Consider the following 17,861-nt stretch of genomic DNA (forward strand, 5'->3'; position numbering starts at 1 on the left):
TTGGGTTCTAGCCCCTGTCTCTCTTACTTGTATCCTGGGCCCAATGGCCCTTGTCTCAGTTCTTCGCAGACACTCCTGGCTCTGTCCTTGCCCTGCTCCAGGCAACGAGCTTGTTCTGGCTTTGTTTGTCTGGGCCCCCCGGCCTTGTCTCTTCCCTGCTCTGGGCACTGAGACTACTTTGGTTCTATCTGTCTGGGCCCCTGGCCCTGTCCCCAGGAAGGACCAAATGAGTATGTGTGCATGTGATAAGCTACATGGATGTATGACAACCACACAGAGAAACCAACCAGGGACAGCCACAGGTCAGATGTCATCATGAGGGAAGGAGAATACAAAAGAAGGACTTTGGAGTAGCAAAGGGTTCTTTCCAGTCTCTCCTCCTCATCCTTCTCCCTGAGAGGGGTCCCCATCCCCATCCCTAGGAAGGGTCCCCAAGGCCATCATGGACACACCACCAGCCCATCTCATCCACCGCACCGGAGGGGGGATGTGGGCCTTGGCATTCCATCTCCAGGCTGCTGACATGCTGACATCTGACACCTAAGAGAGAGCCTCAGAGTGAAGACTGTATCCTGGCTAGATGTACTTTGACTGATGGCAGCCCTAGGATTTGGTAGATATATAGAATTTCTTGATTGTTTGTATTTTTTTTTCTGTTATCATTGTGTATTAATAAAGTTGCCTATTATCAAATGGAAAGGTCATGGTCGCTCTGAGGGTGGGTGGGTGGGTCCCCACCCAGAACAAGGCCTCTGGGTCCTAAAGCCAGAGCCAACACCTCTTGGCTGCCACCTGCTTTCAGGCCAAAGCCTACTCCATGTCCTGAGCGCCTAGCACATGGTGGACTCAGGACTCCCACATGCCCTACTGGAACCTCCACCAGCCCTTTGGGATAGTCCCAAACCCAAACTACAGGCAGGGCATGAATCAGGGTGACTGCATTGGGACCTGTGCTTTGGGGGCTGCTCGCCTCCCTCTTCCCTCTCCCCCACATCGTGTCTGGGCCCTGCACAAGCTGATTTGCCCCAGGCTCCACACGCTGCTACGATTGTCTCTGACTACAGGATTAAACTGTAACAGAGGAAAAAGCACACTGGCTACAACACAAAATAAACCCATGCTGGGTCCAAGCATCAACAGTAGCTTACTGTCAGAGCAGCTATACTTCCTCTTGGCCCTAAGGATGCAAGTAGGGCACTGAAGGCTTGCTACCCACCCTGAAACCAAGCCTTCAGTGCCCTACTTGCATCCTTAGGGGATTCCAGGAATCAGCAGTTCCCCTTCCTGCAGTCTGTGGCTGGGGGCTCCTCACTCCGCAGCTTTACAGCTGAAAATCTTACGGGCTTGGTTTTTTTTAATGAAAATTAAAATGTACCAGGGAAAGCAGACACTTTCTGTAAACATTTTAAATAACTTCAGTTTTCCATCAAGAACAGCTTCAATGGAATTTTTTCAACTGGCACTTTGCATGGTACCTGTAGAGCTCCTGGTTTTCTCCAAGTCAACTGGAATGCAGTTATAATTGTTGGGCTTGCTTCCAGAAGGCTCATTTCCCCAAATATATTGATCTCTATTTTATTTCAATGCTTGTTTGTTTGTTATTTGTGATATGGGAATGAAGCCAAAAGTTTCTGGCTAGAGGGTCTTGCCCTTCCAAGCACTGCTAAACCTATCACCATATTTGGAGTTGGGAAGGAATTTTATCCCATGTTCAAACTGGTATGGACTGTGGGCATTTTTTCCTTCCTGTATAGCAAGGGCTGTGACCCTTTACCTGGGCCCTCTTGAGTGTATATTGAGAACATTTTGTAGAAGCAGGACATTGGCTGCTGTGGTTCCCCTGCTTTACCTGTGGCAGGTTAGGATGTTAGGTTTATGTTGTGTCAGGGTTGAAGGTAGTCTTATACAGAGTTTAGATTATGGTTTGTATGGGATGGTTTGGATAGGGATGATCCTGCCTCAGGCAGGGGGTTGGACTAGATGACCTCTAGAGGTCACTCCCAGTCCTACTTCTCTATGATTCTATGGTGCCTGGTCTTGGATCAGTTTCCCAGTGAACTAATATATAGTGAAGGGACAGCTCCTATCCTGAAGAGTTTGTGCTCTGTGTCTGCTTCAAGTTTTTGCTGTCTCTGGGCCTTAAGTAGCCCCTATCACCATCGTACCTGAGTGCTTCACAATTTTTAATGTATTTTCTCCTACCACAGCCCTGTAAGATAGGGAGGCATTAGTGTTTCCACTTAATGGATGGAGACCTGAAGTTTGAAGAGACTGAGTGACTAGTCCAAGGTCACACAGGAAGCCAGCAGCAGGAATTCAACCCAAGTCTCCAGGTCCTAGACACCAACCCCTGGATCATTCTTCTTTGCTATTATTATTAATATTCACCTTTCTATTATCCTCTTGTAAACATGCCAATACATGTGAAATCACAACAAAGTCATTAGATGGTTTTAAAAAAAATCTAACCAGTTTAACCACACAAAGAACAAGAAATGGAGGAACAGAGAGAGTGTTGGCCTGAAAGAGGAGAACCTAGGGTAGATGTGGTAGGGGGAACAGTGAGGGGAGGAAAGTACTGTTTTACACTGATCCATAAAACTTCTTTGTCTGAAATTACCAGTAACCTTGCCTATTTCACCTTTAGCAATCTTATTTTGCAGAGACTTGACTCATCTCCGCCTGCCCACTTCAGCTCTGCTGCCATCATGAAGCCCTCCTACCTCATGTAACCACAACCTTCCATCAGGGGGGCTTCAACCACAGCTGACCCCCTCCCCCAGAGTCATAATGACTCACTCGGTTTGCACAAATGCAGTAGTTTCCCCTGCATCTTCTCAGAGTAGCAATACTAGTCTGGAACACCAAAAAAAAACTGGGCTTAAAGCGCCTACATGAGGATACAAATGAAGAGGGCTTCAATTTCCTTAACAGGGACATTGATTGTATTTTCATAAAAATTCAAGCAATACAACATCATGTTGATTTAAACTAATTATTGCGGGCATGGGGTGGAGTTGGGTGAGTACATATCTTGTTCTCAAAGATCAAACACAGGCTCATTCAAGCATGCTTAGCACATACAAGCTGAGCATCTCCCAGATTTATGTACTGCTCTTAGTAATGGAAGGAAGTGCCATCTGTATTTTACAGAGTGGGAATCAAGGTAGAGGGTAATTGAGAGTATGCATGTATAGGTCCAGGTGATACCATGCTAACTCTGTGCACACTAGCTCCTGCAATGGAAACAGTGTAGCTGTGTTAGCATGATGCTGCACACAGTCAGATTAACCCCAGGGGAGGATCACATGATGTGGCCATATTGGTTCTGGCTCCAGCCCTTGTTCAGTCAGAGCTACATGGTGCTGCTTTTCACCACATGGAAGAGCCATATATGGTTTATTCAAGATTGCACAAAAAACCTGCAGCTGGATGGGACTGAATCCACATCATCTGAGTCCCAGTTCAACATTATAATCACTGGACCATGCTTCTTACCTGCAAGGCTTATGTTGTTAAATCTGTTGTACCAGAGCCTTAACTAGTGTAATTTAGCATATCCCCCTTGACTTCACTGGAATGCTGTTAATTTACACCAGCTGACTATTTAGCTTAGTGTTTAACCCTGTACTGTAAGGCATGTGAGGAAGTTGCAGGGACATCACATATATTTGAATAATTATTAGCACAAGATGGCATAGTCCTGTTTACAGTCTGCAGGTGCTGTGATAAAATAAGTCTTCAGTAATAAAATTGCCTCTTGGTATGCAACTTGTAAACTAACTATAGAAACAGAATAACCCTGTTCATTTAATAGAAAGTTTTATTTTACACTATATTCCACGTAACACATTATTTTGTGTGTCTCAATTTGTCAGAGAAGTCTTTCAAAAGACTTGTTCAATTTATTTATTTAAGGGTTGTCTGTAACCTTTCAGTAGGTTTTAAATCATAAAGAATCCAGTGGTTTAATGGGTAGTTTGTTGGCTGATCACCTGGGATACAGCCTGGGGTGTATTTAGTTATGGTGTGTAGCTCATCTGTGCTACCTATAGTTACTACTGATGCACACATGTTGTCAGTCAGCAGGGGAAGCCAGACAGTATAGCAGGCTTGCTCAGTGAAAGGATCCCTCAGTCCAGTGACCAGAGACCCACCTACAGTGAAAAATCATCTCTACATTGCTGAATTTGCAGAAAAGAAGCCTCCTTTACAATAGAAAAATATTCTTTAGTTTCTGTAGGCAATTTTCATGGCTGGACCAAGGAAAACAATTTGGGTGTGCATGCCTATAGGTGTGCACCAGTGTGCATTTTAGGGAAACTGGTTTGGATCCTTTCCCCTCTTCCAAATTCAGCCACATCAAGACTTACTGTAACGCTTTCTAATGACTTTTCAGTGGTTTTCCTGAAAACCACCAGATGGCTAAGTCAAGGTCCCAGGTGATAGGTACCTGCATCATTAAAATGACTGACACTATAATTAGGCAAACAGGTGTCACTTATCATTTAGCTTAGCCAAAAGGTTAGGAGCTAAATATGTGCAGAGACTTGAAGTACTTTCTTCATCCCCAGAAGTTGTTCCTCCAAACAGGAATGAGACAACATGTTTTACAGCTGCCTATTTTGTACTTTGCTGATAAAGTGGGGCTGTTTGCATCTTTCAATTTCTCACTTACAATAAACACTAAAATTACATAAAAATGGCAAGTGTGAGGGTGTTTTCATTTCCTCCTATAAGCACTGCCCATAACAAACCAGCTCCGAAAAGGCAATTCCATCCCCTTTGTGAAGGGGTGCTTTAACTACTCTTGTTAAGATTATCTACCACTGAACATACTGGTACTTTTCTGTTCATGCCACTTCATAGGTCTATAGCTGAAATCCATGTTTCTAGCTAGCACTTCTGAGAATGCTGGATCAAGTTAATGAAATCCCAGAGAGACAGGTATCTGGTGCAATGCCAGGGAATGTACAGATCATCATAGGAACCAGTTATTAATAGAGATGGTTGCAAAATGAGGATTTTTCAAAAAAATAAAAATAAAAGCTGCTTCCAATTTTGCAGTTTGCAAAATAAAATACTTTTTTCTTTCAATAAATATTCCCAAAATATTTTTTTTATTTAATAGAATCATAGACTAGAAGGACCGGAAGGGACATGTAAGATCTTAAAATCTGGTTCTTTGCCATGGGCAGGAGGTGAATGGGCTCAAATGAGCTCAGTGAGGTAGTTGTCCAGCCTCCTCTTGAACACCTCCAGAGATGCCCCATCTCTGCTGGGAGTGTGTTCCAGATTCTAGATACCCTTTCAGAAAATAAGTTATTCCTTATATCTAGCCTAAATTTTCCCTGGACTAGCTTGTGCCCATTGGTCCTTGTCCTCACAAGGGGTGCCTTTCTGAAGAGTTGCTCTGCTAGATCTTGGTATTTGCCCATGACATACTTGTAGGTGGCTATCAAGTCACCTCTCAGTCTTCTCTTACTCAGACTGAACAAACCCAGGTCCCAGAGTCTCTCCTCATAGGGTGTATCCTCCAGGCCCCCAATCATATGGGTGGCCCTTCTCTGTGCCCTTTTGAGCTTATCCACATCCTTCTTGAAGTGTGGTGCCCAGAACTGGACACAGTGCTCCAGCTGTGGCTTCACCAATGCTGAACAGAAGGGAAGGAGCACCTCTCTGGATCTATTCACAACACATTGGGTGATGCATGCCCGGGTTCTATTTGCCTTGCTGGCGACTTCATCGCATTGTTGGCTCATATTCATCTTCTGGTTGATTGTGACCCCCAGGTCCCTTTTAGATGTGGTGTCAGGCAGTTGACCACCACCCATCATATAGTTATGGTGAAGGTTCTTCCTATCCAGATGAAGAACCCGGCACTTGTCCCTGTTGACCCTCATCTGATTGCATTCAACCCATAGGACTAGTCTTTCAAGGTCATCCTGGATCCTTACCCTGTCCACAGATGTGCCTGCATTTTCCCACAGCTTGGTGTCATCCGCACACTTAATCACTGCCCTTTCCACTCCTTCATCCAAGTCATTAATAAGAATGTTAATGAGGAAGGGCCCAAGCACTGAGCCCTGGGGGGCACCACAGGAGATGGCCCTCCAAAATGAAGCCATCCCATTGAGTACAACTCTCTGGGTTCAGCCTTTGAGCTGGTTGCCAACTCACCACATTGTAGACTTGGTCTAGGCCAGTACCTTCCAACTTAATAAAGAGAATTTCATGGGAAACAGCATTAAAGGCCTTGCTGAAGTCCAGGTAGATGATGTCAACCTCATGTCCTATGTCCAGCTGATAAGTTACCTGGTCAAAAAAGGACACCAGGTTTGTTAGGCATCACCTTCCCTCAACAAAGCCATGCTGGTTGCTTCTTAATACCCCACCAATTATGAGCTTGTGGGTGATGGCCTCCTTGACAATTTTTTCCAAAGATTTTTCCTAGGACTGAAGTCAGACGGACTAGTCTATAGTTTGCAGGGTCGTCCCTCTTCCTTTTCTTAAAGATAGGTACCACGTTAGCCTTCTTCTAGTCATTCAGGACCACTCCTGAGTTCCATGACTCTTCATACAACCTCGCCAGAGGCACTGCTCTGAGCTCAGCCAGTTCTTTCAGGACTCTCGTATGCAGGTCATTTGGACCAGCAGACTTGAAAACGTCCAAATGTTCTAAGAGTACCCTCACCTGTTCAGGACTGATTTCATATGGACTGCTATCTTCCCTGTATTTTCTGGGCCTCTCAACATGTGATGAGTTCCTGTCTGATTTCAAGAATACTGATATGAAATAAGTATTTAGCAGCTCTGCCTTTTTGAGGGGATCAACTGTGGGCTGCTCCCTCCCCCCATATTCACAGTGGAGCTTGATTTTTTTTTGCTCCCTATGTACCTATAGAAGGCTTTTTTGTTGTCTTTTATTTCAGTTGCCAGCTTGATTTCCATGCATGCCTTGGCTTTCCTAGTCTCATACCTGCAGACCCTGGCCATATGAGTGTATTCCTTTCTGGATGCTGAACCGTTTCTCCATTACATGTACACTTCTTTTTTCTTTTTCAGAAGTTCCCTAATGTTGCTGCTGAGCCAAGTGGGTCTGTTGGCCCCTTTCCCTCTTTTTGACCATGTGGGGATGGCCTCTTTTTGAGCAGTGAGAATTGCCTCCTTAAGGAAGCACCATCATTCCTGAACTCCCAAACTGTCCAGTTGCTGGTTGTGAAGGGTAACTAAACTCCTGAGTTTACCAAAGTATGCCCTTCTGAAGTCTAGAACGTCTGTTCTGATGACAGAATTCCCAGCCTTTTGGTGGATGGTGAATCTAATCAGGTTGTGATCACTGTTGCCCAGAGTACCTCTAAACCTCAGGTCATCTACCATCTTCCTCTTTGGTAAGCACCAAGTCCAGAGTGGCTTTACCCCTAGTTGGTCCCTTGTGTCAAGAACAGGTCATTTACAGCTGCCAAGAAGTTGGCTGACCTGCTGGAATTGGCTGAATGGTCTTCACAACAGATGTCAGGCTAGTTGAAGTCACCCATGACAATCAAGTCTTTAGTGCTGACTCAGTCAGTTCCCTGGAGAATACCTGGTCACTCTCCTCTTCTTGGTCGGGAGGTATAGTAGACTCCCACCATTAGGTCCCCTTCTCCTGAGCCCCCTTGTATCTTCACCCAGAGGGTCTCAAGGGGTCTCCCTGTGCAATCAAACATGACCTGCAGGGAGGGGTACTGCTCTTTCACATAAAGGGCTACCCCTCCTCCCTTCTTCCTAACCTGATCCTTCCTATAGAGCCTATAGCCTTCAATATCCACTGCCCAGTCATATGTGTCATCCCACCAGGTCTCCGTCAACCCAATTAGGTCAAATTCCTTGTCTGCCAGAAGGAATGTTAGTTTGTCCTGTTTATTGCCCGTGCTTCTGGCATTCCCATAAAGACACCTGAGTTTACCCCTAGCTGTCTCAGGTTTTCTGTCACTGAGCAAATGTATCAGGGCGTTGGTACCCATCTGGATGTTTCCTACATGCATACCCTCCCCTGGGTCATCTTGGCAAGAAGATTTATGCCCAGAAGTGGAATTTACCCTCACTTCCCTGGACATGCCTAGTTTAAAGCTCTCCTCAGCAGGCCGGTGATTCTTGTAGAGAAGAGCTTCTTCCCTCTACCTGTGAGGTGGATACCATCTCTTGCATGCTTAAAATGTCAAATATTTGAATTTTGAAATGTGTATTTCCACTGTTTTTATCTAATTTTCCCTTGAGTATAATAAAATAAATTATGTTCAGTTTTTCCTCGCTGTATTGTTTTCTCTTTTCTTTTCTCCCTTTCTTTTGCAAATCTATTACTTTTCAAAACTTCTTCAAAAGTCATCAGGCAGTAAAGTTATACAATCTCATTTTAGTAACTTTTCCACAGAGAGGGAGTTTTAAAGTGTTACAGAATAGAGAGGAGGCAATAAAAAGCTAACGTGAAAAAGCATCCTACATAAGAAAACATAGTCATCAATCATTTTATTACAGTCAAGAACAAAAAGAAAAATGGTGAGAAAAGTGAAATCTTTAGCTTCAAAAGAAACATGGAAAATATTGAAAAGAACCAAACCTTTTTTTCACATATTTTTTGCTTTATAAGAGATGAATGAATGATGAATACTCTTCATGAATACTCTGAATGAAAAAAATTGACTAGCTCTAGTGATTAATATACACATACATTTCTTCTTTAGTGATTTTGTGGACTTCATTGTACAGTAAAAATGACACCTTATGACCACAATACAAAGCCCAAAAGATACCTTGAAGGCAGGGGACTGTGGGGACAGGGGAGCTCTGAGAAGAATCATGCCTCTGAAGTGAAGCAGGATGGGCCATAACCAAATGTCTACCCAACTCTTCCCATCTCCTTCAGGATAGTTTAAATTTCACGGTGCATAGCAGCAGTCTTTCCACTTGTCAGACTAAGCTAAGGCTCTCTTGGCCTTAAAATATATGAAATTTGGGAGGGTGCAGGGGCTGTCATTACTCACCCAGTTGTGTGGGGTGCACAATGAGACTGGGAGATTCTCCATCAACTCTTCTCTCTAATATACTCAGCCATGGAATAGTCTGGTATAATCTACACATTCTAGTCCCTCCTCCCTCCTGCTTGTCTATGTGGCCACTTTTGGCTGACAACAGGGTGTTTTTTGCACTTAAGCAACCAGAGGAATTTTGTTCCTGGATGTAGAGCCCTGCATGCATGGAGAACTATGTAGTCACACAGATTGAGCATGCACAGTAACAGTCATGAACCTGGGTGTCTCTTACTCCTCAGCACAGTACTTTAGCTATCATACCACAGGTTGCTCAATAGCCCAGGATGCCTTTGCTGTTCTTTCAAAGCTGAGCCACTAACAGAGTCACTGGAAAAAATGGGCTGGGGGCAGCACTGGTGAGGAGAAAGCTTCTGCCACACTGAAGACCCTGAGCCTTCTCCTTTCCAGGTCAGCAGTTATCTCACTGAGCCACACATGCCAATCCTTCCTGCTTTCTCCTGGCCCCACATATCTCCCCTCTACCTCTCACATGTGGCTGCCCAGAGTGCCAGCTTCCAAAGAAGCAATGGTAAAGGGGCCATATAATGGCTGACCTATGGCAAGACAGTTTGGGCGCAGATAGAAGTTACATTTGTTACACAATCAGCCCTGTGAAAGTGCTCTACAGCCATGCTGACACACATGCATGGCTGCAGAGCACTTTAAAAGTGGCCAATCATGTAACAAATAAACTCTCATCAAGTCAAATGAGGAATCAGATGAAGGTGCTCCACTTTGGAGTGCCTTAGGGAACTTCTGTTCCTGTGGGTCAGTCTGTTGCGTGATCAGGGCTGGGTTGATTCAGGCCAGCCCCACCCCTGGTGCTGTCAGCAGGAAGGGAGAGGGGAGGGGGAGTGAGCTGTGGGCTGGGGTTTGACCAGCCTGAGCTAGAGATGGATGGGAGTTCCCTTGCCTCAGAGCCTCCCACCCACAGCCCTCTTCCCCTCCATCTCAGGCCAGGCAAACCCCAGCTCGCAGTTCACTCCCCCGCCCTTCTTCCCTCTTCCTTCCTGCAGACAGCACCAGAGCTGGGAAGCGGGGGCGGGGGAGAGAGACTGCAGGCCAGCTCCTTGGGCTTGACTGGCTCCAAAGTGGAGCTCGATTCCCTTGCCCCACTGACCAAACAGGCAAACATCTGTTGGGTCAGGGGGTAGGGTGAGCACCTTTTAAAAATGAAAAGGCAGGACACATGACCCCCCACTTCCCACCCGGCAGCATGGCTGGAGCAGACCTGAGAGGAGGATGGGGGTGAAGGAGGATGTGGGCGGCCTGCTGTGGGCTCAGGTCTCTCCACTCTGCTGCCCTCCCCAAAGGAGCCCCACAGCAGCCACGCCACCATGGTGAGGTACCCCCGGTCCACCCAGCAGCAGTGAGGGGCACAACTCCGTGCTGCCACTGCAGTGACTCCAGAGGGATGGTAGCAGAGTGGTGAGCCCCAAGCCCACAGTGGACAGCCCACATTTGCCCCTGCCCTACGCACATGCCCCCCCATGCCTCCCTCCCTGGGAGTGTGTGCCGCAGCAGAGACTGAGTCCCCCCACCAATGCCCAGACAAGCCGCAAGAGGCTCTGTCCCACTTCTCCAGCCAGGCCCCACTGCTGTGCATTCCCGCCCCAGGCCCCATGCACCACCCTGGCTGGGCAGCAAACCCAGTCCCTGCCCCACTCCATCCCTCAGTGTGGGGGGGCCTCAATCTGCCCCCCTGCATACATGCATATGGTGCCCCCTACATCCTGCTCCCCCGAGCTCCAAGCAGCCCCTTGCAGGCTGGAACTCTGCCAGCCTTCAAGGGGAAACCCATCCATGTTTGTCCCATGTTTTTCTGCAGCAAAAGGAAAACCTAGATGCCTGCACTATATTGGGAATCCAGGACAAATTCTGTCCCACAGTCATTCAGCCCAGCACTGGGACTTGATGTTCACATCTTGGGACTGTTCCATTCAATTAGGATTGGGAGGTCAGCCTATGGGGGGGGCGCTATAACTCATGGTGCTTTATGTAAAGTGCCATGAGTTACAGCAGGGGCCTGTACATCTGTCAGCACCCTTTGAGTGCTGTACTGCAAAGTCAGAGACACCCAGGTTTAAACTCCCTCTGGATAAAGAGGCCCAGAGACATGTAAACTATCCACTTAGACAACCAAAAATAATTGGATGTCACCCTAGGTGGTTGAATCAGTAACAGGCATGGATTTCAACATGCCTCACTGAGAATTAAGTATCTGTAGAGAAAATAAACAAAGTTTGTCACTGAACTGAGAGAGCACGTCTACAAATGAATGAAGGGAAATTATGCTCTGGAATAGCTAAAATTTGTCATGAACAGGATGTTTTATTCTAGTGAAACCTGAAGTCTGAGAGTCAACAATTATTTTATTTTCTTCATTTGTTCTTTTTCCTTGTTAAACTTAGTTCTTGTCAATACTTTCTGAATACAAGGTTAAAATTGGAGCTGGAAGGTTAGTAAGTTACTGGCATAATAAAACAGGCAGAAACTTATAATAAACCAGACAGATGACTCATGGACATAATAAAATAGGTAGGTGACTCATTGACAGTTCTTCAGAATTTAAGAAATATACAGACTTTCAGCTGGTCGAAATGCTGGGCTGTCAGCACATGAAATACTATGCCGGGGTAGGCAACGTTTTTTGGCTGAAAAACCCACAATGTCTACCTTGGAAGGTGCCGGAGTGCTGGCATGCCAGAAAAACAAAATGAGGGCAGGGGGTACATGGCAGGATGCCCTGCTCATATCCCTGCTGCCCCTTGCTCCCCAGCCCAGGCTCTGTGGCTATCAGCAGCTACCCAGAACCTGGACCAGCTGCAGCCAGGAGGCTACAAACAGCAGCTGCCTCCCCGCCTCAACCCCAGCCCTAGCTGCCTCTCAGACCCAGCCCCAGGCTCCAGGGAGGCAGCAGATACCGGCAATGCTCCCTGCTGTGCTGCCTTCACACACGCTGTGCTCCCAGCGCTGCTGCACTCCCCTGGGCCATCCCAAGCACAGCGTGTGCAACCCAGAGTGGCAGCACACAGAGGGACTGTACAGGGAAGCTGTCTGCTGCTGCAAGCTCTGCACTGCCTGGGTCGCACTTCCCCAGTGTGCACAGGAGCATTGTGGGCAGTACACAGGGTTGAGCCCCTCACTGCTGCCCCTGCCTGCAGGGTAAGTGTAGCCAGGGCAGCGGGGAGCTCAGAGCAACAGGCAGCTTTCTGTGCCCCCCGCTGTGCCCTGCTGCACCAGGTTTTACAGGTTGCTTGGCAGAAGTGGCAGCAAGGGTAGCACAGTGGGGAGCATCACCGGTATCTGCTGTCTGCCCAGAGCCCAGGGCTGGGTCTGGGGCTGGGAGGCAGCTGGGGCAGGGGCCGGGAGGCAGCAGCTGTTTGCAGCCTCCTGGCTGCAGCCGGCCCAGGTAGCTGCTGATAGCCACAGAGCCCGGGCTGCTTGCAGCAGGACTTCCATCCTACCAGCCAGCTGCTGGGAGCAGCACAGACTCCATGGCTATCAGCACCTACCACGAACCTGGGCCATCTGCAGCTGGGAGGCAGCAAAGAACTGCTGCTTCCCCACCCTGGCCCTGGCTGTCTCCCAGCTCTGGACTCTGGGAAGACAGCAAGTGCCAGCACTGCACCCATTGGGGCTGGGGCTGTGGGCAGTGTAGGACTCAGGTTAGGGCCCACCAGCAGTGAGGGGCTGGGGCTGTGGGGCCAGAGCCACCCAGCAGCATGGGGCCGGGGCCCACAGGCAACAGGGGGCTGGAGCCTGGCTGTGTGCAGCATGGGGCTGCAGCTGGAGCTGGGGCCAGGGCCCACTGGCAGCATGAGGCTGGGGCTGCAGCCAGGCTGTCGCTAGCACCGGGATGGGGCTGGTGGCAGCACCAGACTGATGCTGGGGCTGTGCTGGGCTGGGGCCTGTGGCAGTGCCAGGATGGGATGTGGTCCCACACAGGTCCATGGCCCCGGCCCCGCGTGGGCCCGGGCCCCATCCTGGTGCTGCTGATGGCCCTGACCTGGCAGTAGCGCTGTGCTGGGGTCCGCGGTGCTGGTGAGGGCTGGGGCCAGGCCTGCTGGCAGCTGGCACCACCGCCACAGCTGGGGCCTGGGCCCAGCCCAGCCCCAGCTGGCTGCCAGGGCTGTCTGTAGCACTGGGGCCTGCGCAGGCCCCGGCCCCATCCTGACACTGCCAATGCACGTGGCTGGGGCCAACACAGTCGGCAGTGCTGGGATGGGGCTGGGGACTGCACAGATCCCTAGCCCGGCAGTGGCTGGGACTGGCGACAGTGGTGGTGCTGGCTGTGGCCAGACCCGCCAGCAGTATGTGGCTGGGGCCGGGGCTGTCTGCAGTGCCAAGATGGGGCTGGAGCCTGTGCATGTCCACAGGCCCGGGCCCTGGGCTCATCCTCACACTGCAGGTGGTTCCAGCCCAGCAGCGGCGCTGGGCTGGGGCAGGCAGTGGAGGTGCTGGGCAGGGCTTGGGCCGCCAGCAGCACGTGGCTGGGGCTAGATTCATAGATTCATAGATGTTAGGGTTGGAAGGGACCTCAATAGATCATCGAGTCCGACCCCCTGCATAGGCAGGAAAGATTGCTGGGTCTAGATGACCCCAGCTAGAAGCATAGCCAACCTCCTCTTGAAGACCCCCAGGGTAGGGAACAGCACCACCTCCCTTGGGAGCCCGTTCCAGACCTTGGCCACTCGAACTGTGAAGAAGTTCTTCCTAATGTCCAATCTAAATCTGCTCTCTGCTAGCTTGTGGCCATTATTTCTTGTAACCCCTGGGGGCGCCTTGGTGAATAAAACCTCACCAATTCCATTCTGTGCCCCCATGATGAACTTATAGGCAGCCACAAGGTTGCCTCTCAACCTTCTCTTGCAGAGGCTGAAAAGGTCCAGGTTCTCTAGTCTCTCCTCGTAGGGCTTGGCCTTAACCATACGAGTGGCCCTTCTCTGGACCCTCTCCAGGTTATCCGCATCCCTCTTGAAGTGCGATGCCCAGAATTGCACGCAGTACTCCAACTGCGGTCTGACCAGTGCCCGATAGAGGGGAAGTATCACCTCTTTGGATCTATTCGTCATGCATCTACTGATGCATGATAAAGTGCCATTAGCTTTTCTGATGGCTTCGTCACACTGCCGACTCATGTTCATGTTGGAGTCCACTAGGACTCCAAGATCCCTTTCCGCTTCCATGCCACCAAGCAGGTCATTTCCTAGGCAGTAGGTGTGCTGGATATTTTTCCTCCCTAGGTGCAGCACTTTGCATTTCTCCTTGTTGAATTGCATTCTGTTGTTTTCTGCCCACTTGTCCAACCTGTCCAGGTCTGCTTGCAGCTGTTCCCTGCCCTCCGGCATGTCCACTTCTCTCCACAGTTTTGTGTCATCCGCAAGCTTGGACAGAGTACACTTCAGTCCCTCGTCCAAGTCGCTGATGAAGACATTGAAGAGTATCGGTCCTAGGACCGAGCGCTGTGGGACCCCACTGCCCACACCCTTTCAGGTCGAAACCGACCCGTCCACCACGACTCTCTGGGTGTGACCCTCTAGCCAATTCACCACCCACTGGACTGTGTAGTCATCCAAGTCACAGCCTCTTAACTTGTTCACCAGTATGGGGTGGGATACCGTATCGAAGGCCTTCGTGAAGTCTAAGTATACGACATCCACCCCTACTCCTGTGTCCAGGCATTTCGTAACCTGGTTATAAAAAGAGACTAGATTGTTCAGGCATGATCTGCCTGCTACGAACCCGTGCTGGTTTCCCCTCAGCATAATTTGTCCTGCCGGGCTCTCGCAAATGTGAGCCTTGATAATTTTTTCAAAGACTTTGCCAAGGATGGAGGTGAGACTGACTGGCCTATAGTTGCCCGGGTCCTCCTTCCTCCCCTTCTTGAAAATGGGGACCACATTGGCCCTTTTCCAGTCCTCCGGGACTTGGCCCGTGCTCCATAAGCGTTCAAATATTCCCGCCAGTGGCTGTGCAGTGACGTCGGCCAGTGCCTTCAGTACCCTTGGATGGAGCTCATCCGGGCCTGCTGACTTAAAGGCATCCAGTTCCTCCAAGTGACTCTGCACCATTTCAGGATCTACGCATGGTAGTCTGGCGCCTTGCTGCTGCCTCTCTACAATCCCAGTGAGAGACTTGTCTTGCCTCTCGCTTAGAAACACTGAGGCAAAGAACTCGTTGAGGAGTTCAGCCTTGTCCCCCCTGTCCGTCACCAATTGCTTCTGCCTATTTAGTAGGGGTCCTATTCCTCCCTGGGCCTTCCTTTTACTCCCTATATATCTGAAAAACAATTTTTTGTTATCCTTTACCTGGGATGCCATCCTCAGCTCCATGGTAGCTTTGGCCCGTCTAACTGCCTCCCTACAAGTGCGAGCAGAGGAGGTATACTCCTCTTTGGTAATCTCTCCCTGTTTCCACTTTTTATGTGCCCCCCTTTTGGCCCTTGGGCTGCCCTGGATTTCTCTGGTCAGCCATGGAAGCCTCCTGGCCCCTTTCCCTCTTTTTCCTCTCATTGGGATCATCTCCCTCTGTGCCTGAAGGATCATTTCCTTAAGGCACAGCCACCCTTCCTGGGCTCCCATCACTTCAAAACTCCTACTCTGCAGTGTGTCCTTGACTAGTTGCCTGAGTTCATTGAAATCAGTTTTCCTAATTTCTAGCACTTTCACCCTACTAGTTACCTTACCCATTCGACGTCTTATGAAGAATTCTATTATTATTAAATCCGGGGCCCCGGCCTCATCCCAGCACTGCTGATGGCCTCGGCCCAGCAGCTGCAGTGGAGGTGCCGGCTGGGGCCAGGCCCATCAGTGGTGCTGGGATGGGGCTCGGGCCTGGGCCCACCCCACCCGCAGCATGTGGCCAGGGTCATTGGCAACACCGAGATGGGCCCGGGCCCCAGCCTCATCCCGGCACTGCAGATGGCCCGAGCCCAGCAGCGATGCTGGGCTGAGGAGGGCGGCGGCAGTGCCAGCTGGGGCTGGGCCTGCCGGCAGCGCCAGGATGGGGCTAGGGCCTGTGTAGGTGCATGGGACTGAGCCCCAGCCTCATCCCAGCACTGCTGACAACCCTGGCCTGGTGGCTGTGGTGGTGCTAGCTGGGCCTGCCGGCAGCACATGGCTGGGTCTGTCTGTAGCGCCGGGACGGGGCCAGGGCACCGGCCCTAGCCCCGGCCCCAGCCCAACACTGCTGATGGCCCGGCCCAGTGCTGGCACTGGGCTGGGGCCCACAGCGGCAATGGTGCCAGCTGGGGCCGGCCCACTGGCAGCACTTTCCCAAGGCTTGGGGATAGGGCCCGTGGTGGTGGCGGTGCCAGCTGGGGCCTGCCTGCCTGCAGGGCTGTCCCCCGGCCCGAGGTCAGTCTAGGGTTGGGGCCAGGGGCTCTTACCTGGCTGGGGTCAATGTTCTGGGGCTGGGGTCCAGCAGTGGCAAGTCTAACACAGGGGCCAGCAGCAGCACAAGGCTCTTCCTGGGCAGCCATGTGCTGCTCAATCTGGGCATGCCTCTTCCTGCCCCTTGGGGCGGCAAGCAGCCCATGTGCCAAGAAAAACCATACCGCGTGCCATGTTGGCACGCATGCCATAGGTTGCCGACCCCTGTGCTAGGCTTATAGCATGCATGGAGGTGCAAAACAAGGCTTTTATTAAGAGTTCATTATTAAGAATTATTAAGAGCTTTATTAAGAATGCTCCCTCTGAAAGACGAATGGTTTATGATCAGCCCTTCTTCTAATCTGACAGTTTCTGATGGTGATGTTCTGGGTAGAAGTTCAGTTAAAGAATAATTAACTCCAAGTGCATATGGAGAACAATGAATGTAGGGCATGGTGACATTGTTACAAGGACTGTGAGAGAGCATCACTGCAAAGCACAGCATGTCTTTTCCTCATGTTCTCTAGCCTGAAACAGGTGTAATGTAGCTGCCTGAGCTGGGTGTTGGAAGTGTGTCAATTCATTCTCAATCTCAGGCACATGTGCTGGTGGGTGCCCAGCACTGCATTAAGTCAGCGACATAATGCGTATTTGGGGGTGTAGCGCTTGTAGGGTGCATGTGCCTTGCTCATTGCAGCATTCCCTAACACAATCCTTTGACTGTGTAGACATGATCCTAGACCCTGGCAGAGGGATCCTGAAGTAGCTGAATAGTTGCTCCTAGTAGTAGTCCCTCCTGCCTTATTTAGACAGTTCTTTTCATAGCTACTGAAGAAAGCTCATAAGCAGGACCAATACCAATACATAAGCACAACATACAGTGCAGCCTGACCTGTTTAGAGTGAACAGAGATGTGATTCAGTAGAATAAAAGCCAATGCCCTGTACTGTCCTAACTTCCAATTCAAATGAAAGAGGCCCTCTGGTTGTCATAAATTTCTTTAATGAATAAAGTGGCTTCACTAAGAGCCTGACCCACTCCTCAGAGAGGTCAGTGGGAGTTTCTCATTGACTTCAGTAGGTAGGGAATCGAGCATCTAGCAGAGCAAGCTGTAATCTGAACCACAAATAGCAGTCACAAGGGTGCTGTTCCTTGTAAAAATGAAAAGTTGGAGGAAAAGAAACAATATAAGTGGTTAGTGCTTTGAGGTTTCAGAGCAATCTGAAATTGTTAGCTAACTAATTCTCTTCAGGAACCCATGAGATAGATCAGTGGGGACCAATCTTTTTGGCAGGCATTCCACAAATTACCCCTGTAGCCTTCCAAAGGGCCACTCTAATATCTTTCCCCTGCTGCTTTGCTTTCTGCTTCCTTGCCTGTGTTACCTGCCTGATCTACTGCTCTGCTTTCTGCTCCC

General features: G+C 49.6%; 1 protein-coding gene across 3 annotated transcripts in view; it reads right to left on the minus strand.

Annotated features, from left to right (window-relative positions):
• The window catches only part of TAGAP (T cell activation RhoGTPase activating protein), a 105,996-nt gene that overhangs the window by 69,053 nt on the left and 19,082 nt on the right, over positions 1-17,861 (minus strand). The gene's annotated exons all lie outside the window — the stretch shown is intronic.

This window comes from Alligator mississippiensis, chromosome 1, assembly GCF_030867095.1.
Source record: "Alligator mississippiensis isolate rAllMis1 chromosome 1, rAllMis1, whole genome shotgun sequence".
NCBI classification, from domain to species: Eukaryota; Metazoa; Chordata; order Crocodylia; family Alligatoridae; genus Alligator; species Alligator mississippiensis.